This window comes from Elephas maximus, chromosome 20, assembly GCF_024166365.1.
Source record: "Elephas maximus indicus isolate mEleMax1 chromosome 20, mEleMax1 primary haplotype, whole genome shotgun sequence".
Taxonomy (NCBI): domain Eukaryota; kingdom Metazoa; phylum Chordata; class Mammalia; order Proboscidea; family Elephantidae; genus Elephas; species Elephas maximus.
Window position 1 is genome coordinate 77,538,875 of NC_064838.1, and position 4,943 is coordinate 77,543,817.

The 4,943-nt window shown below is 32.8% G+C and overlaps 1 pseudogene; it reads right to left on the bottom strand.

Moving 5' to 3' along the window:
• Positions 1–480: 480 nt before the first annotated feature.
• On the bottom strand, positions 481–4,260 carry LOC126063732 (olfactory receptor 10AG1-like; annotated as a pseudogene).
• Positions 4,261–4,943: the final 683 nt, after the last annotated feature.

Below are 4,943 nucleotides of genomic sequence, written 5' to 3' on the forward strand. Positions count from 1 at the left end.
ATAGTTTCAAAAAATGTTCTCCATAGCTCTCCTATATTTAATACTTTTTATTAGCAGATATCTCTATGAAAAGAAAAAAGTAAGTGATAGTTACATAAAGAAAACAATCAACAGAAGAAAAAAAAACTCTGTAAAAGGGAATGATTTTTAGGAGAAAAAGTATTGTGACATCAACTACTAGATAAAAGAGACTATATTATTCAGTAAACAGTCTCAAATCACCAGCTAATTTCTGGGGGTGATAAACTAGTGACCTGTACATGAGATTTGTCAAAATAATTAATTTCTTATTTGCAATACAAGAATTGTGGCTAGAACACCAATATCAGAAAGTCTGGCATAAAATGACAAGCTCAGGAATGAGTAAAATATATACTAAGGCAGAAAATCAAACTAAAAGTTAATTTCTGATTATACAACAGCAGAATTAAATGAGAAAAGAGGTAATGAGTTCAAATTACTGGCTAATGTGACTAAACATTAAGGTAGCAATTTTCTCAATGCCACCATGACGTCCTTATTCCCCAGAGTATGTATCATAGGGTTAAACACTGGGACAACAATGGTATAGAAAAGAGAGAGAAATCTGTCTCTTCCAGAAGAGTGTTTGGATTTGGGTTGAAAATATGTAATGATTCCTGATCCAAAGAATAAAGCCACAACCATAAGATGAGATGAGCAGGTGGAGAAGGCTCTGGCTCGACTTGTGGCTGATGGCAACTTCAGGATGGTGGAGATGACTTTGCTATAGGAGCCAAGTATGAACAGAAATGGAACTGTGATAAACAACACAACAATTATGTAGACTGACATCTCATTCACAAAGGTGTCCCCGCAGGCCAGCTTGAATATTGGGGGGGATATCACAGAAGAAGTGGTTGATTTGGTTAGATCCACAAAATGGCAGAGAGAAAATCTGATATGTCTGCCCTATCTGAATTGTGATTCCAGTAGTCCAGGAGCCCGTCACCAACTGGATACAGACCCTGCCATTCATGACTAGGGGATAGTGCAGAGGGTTACAAATGGCCACGTAGCGATCATAGGCCATTACTGCCAGGAGTAAACACTCTGTACTTCCAAGTATAAGAAAAAAACACATTTGTGTCGCACATTCAAACAAAGAAATATTTCTATTCTGAGTCCAAATGTTCATGAGCATTTTGGGAATAATGATAGACACGTAACAGATTTCCAAGAAGGAAAAATTACTGAGGAAAAAAATACATGGGTGTCTGGAGAGCCTTGTCAACCCTGGTTATGAGAATAATGATGCCATTTCCCATCAAGATAATCACAAAAAAGCCAGGAAAAATATCCCAAAAAGTAACATTTGGAGATTAGGAATATCAGAGAATCCCAAAAGAAAAAATTCTATCACCGAAGTGTGATTTACTTCTAGTAGGTTTTCTTGGTGTTCCGTCTGTGAAAGTGATGAAATTATTTATCTTTTTTGGCCTGTTTTCCAATTCTGCAGACTAAAGAGGTGTATAGAAGTAGCATATACAATTTCTAATCCCCCTGAAAATTCCAGCAGGAATTCTACATCAAACAACACAACTGAGATTCAATAGAGAATGCATGCTAAATTCTTGACATTGCAACATAATTAAGATTTAATACTAGGCTTACATTTGAATAGAAGTGATGGGCTCTTGATTTATGCATTTTCATTTTTTGTCTGTGGGAATAGCAAAATGAAAATATTTTTCTCATCACATTAACAAAGTCCTGAGACAGAAGCCTTTATATCTAACACTTTTCCTGGTGGTTTGTTCACCATTAAATTTTGAATTGAATTTTTCCATAATGCCTCAACTCTTCCATGAAGTCTTTTGAAGTACAGTGTGTGCCTTTTCTTCCTTGTATACCGTAGCTCTAACTCTTTGTATGCACTTTGTTTTGAATCTGTATTCCTGTTTCATCCATGTATCAAAATAAAATAGACATCATTTGATCAGGCATTATGTTTCAAGATATTTCATTTACCATGCATTTATGGTATTTCAGAAACTCTGCCAAGTTTATTTATCCTTAAATGTCCTGCCACCTATCATTAGCTATTCTCATAAAATTTATCATTTCGGTAATACATCTGAACTTGATGCACCTGGAAATAAAAATTGGACAGTATAAACTATTATAAAATATAATTTTTACATCATTTCTAAAAAGACCGATAGCAGAGAATATCCATTTTAACTAGAGACCATGTGAGCAAGCACATTTTGATAGGGAGTTATAAGACATGCAGAAATACAATTAATTTTACAGGTATGGAGACCTAGGTGGATAAGTTAGGAATTAAAGGGAGAAGGGAATTAATAGAATCATAGCTGTAGATAGAATCCGAGAAATGAGAATGGAAACTGTAGGTCAAGGGATTACCATAATATTTTCTCATTTATTTCTTAAGTATTTTTCTTGATTAAGGGTTATTGCTCTCATGTTATTTCATAGATGAAGAAACAGACTGAAAGAATTTGCATATGTGTTGCTTCTTCACACACATGCTGGAATTTCAACTCCCTGCTCGCGTTCTTTTTCTAGACATAGGTTTGAATCACGTTTTCAATACTTACTGTTTTAGGTGACCTGAGCCATTATTTAAATGAAGTCATTTTTTATATTTAAAAAAAAATATTGAACTAAATATCTATCTTAGAGTTGTGAGAATTAAGGAGAAGATAAAAAGGGCTTACCTAAAATTTATTTAGTTTATTATATGGCATTATTATATTCAATAATTATGATCACATTTGTGATTTAGGAATCGCCAGGACACAGCCCCCTAAGACAAGAGTCAATAAATAATTGTTAAGCATTCAAATTATCCATTGTTCTCTTAACCGAATCACCACTTCCTCCTTATTACTTTTGACATTGACTCTTGAACATGCTTTCTCTATTTTTGCATCTGATATTTACCAAGTTGTTCTGTTTACCATAAAGTCAGTTTTCTCTCTACTTCCACATATCTATATAAAATGGCATTTTATATAATGTGATAAAATTACACAGGGAAGATATTGACTGATATGAGACCAAAAGCGGTTTCTATATATAGGTCTCAATTATGTATCTTATGTATTTATATGATATTATACATGTTACATGCAGTCAAAATTAAGTAATCGAAAGCAAATAAATTTAAAATTATTTCACTCACCAAATGGGATGACGCCCATGAATCTCATAGTGATTACATTTCAGTGTGATCTCAGTCTCTATCCTTTTACTTCTAAACTGTGTGTCACTCACTGATCACTTGATATTGCTTTTAGGAGAATTTATGCCTGTCTTATCTTCCCCTAACCCCAACAACTTCCCATAACAAAGGGACTGTTTTTGTTTTTTTTTTTCATATTCCACTGTGTCCCACTGTATAAACTATGAGAATGTGGGACACATAATATTTTTAAACTATTATTCTGAATTTAATTTAATGTAGTATACTGTAAGAAATCATTTTCTATGCTAAAAAGAGAGAGAACAATAAGTAGTCCTGACTAAACTTATAATTTCATATTATAAGACTCAAAATATCTATTCAGACATAAATAAAGAAAATGAATTCAAGTGCTACTTATTACAGAAAAAGAAGCCAGACCAAGAGATCCCATTGTTATGTCGCTACCATTTTTTATTATGTGCCTGATATCTGCTGGTTATGATTTTAACCTATCTGATGGTAGCTGTAAGTACAAAGACTGGACATCACCCCTGAATCCTTCAACACCAGCTTTCTCTCTCAAATTCAGTAATTTCTTAATACTTCTTAAAAAGCTGAAGTGTTGACTTAAAAATTGTCAGTACTTCTTTTAAGATATAAAGAACTGTGCTGTGAGGGAAAAATAATTTTAAAATGAGAACTCCCGTATTTGTAAAGTATTATTAATATTATTATTCTTTAATTCTACCATTCTAAATAGGCAAGTATTTCTAGGAAATTAAAATGTTTGAGAAAAAAAAAAAGAACAGAGATTGACTCTTCTTTAAAATAGCAAGCATCTTATTGTATAGTGAGTCATAGAAGCATGTACAAATAAAGGTAAACTAATGTTTTGCTTATTAGAAATGGTTTACTCCAAATAAAACTTTTAGCAATTTACCTGACTTCTTCTTATCGTTAATTAAATGTGCTGTATTGGTATCAGGTTTTATGATTGCAAAGTGTTTTAGTATCAATATTGTTTTTAGTTTACTTCTAATTAGGAAAGTGGGAAATCCAAATATGCAGGCTTTAATTTGAGTGTCCATTTTTTAGTTTAAAATTGCTTTTATGTGTTATTTGTTGAACTGTGATTCAGAGTTTTATAGTGTTTTTAAAAGAAATATTGAATACCAACACAAAAACCATACCAACATAAAAAAAAAAAATCATACTCTGCTAGATTTGACTAAAGTAGCTTTTTTTTCCCTCAGTAAGACTGTTTACGTCCAATAGTTAATATATGTGTATATATACAAAGGTTTGTAATAAAGTTTTGCTCTATTAAGAATTTTTATTCCCTCCTAACTGGAACTAGTATCTCTTTCAGAACATATATGCTTTCAAATCAACAAGTTCTCTTTAAATAAAAATATCCCTCCTATTATAATGGTTGTAATGGTTGTATTGAGATGTCACCTCAATATTTATTTGATGTTTGTTACTTGCCAGCCATTCTAAGTTGTTTTTCCAGAAACTCTGGCTAACGCTCCTATCGCCCCCATGGAATTCAGGTCCTCATTCCAACCTGACCTTGGCAGAGAACGAGAATTCCCTAGACAGGGCAATATCACTTATCCACTGGAGACTATTCACCATCAAAGTTGTGTATTTGAGGCCCTTTCTTACCTCCATTTTTTAAATATTCCTGTCTTGATTCCACTACTTGGATCTTGGAATATAGCAACACTAGGTGTCTTTCACCATTACGTATCTATGATTTATTTATTGT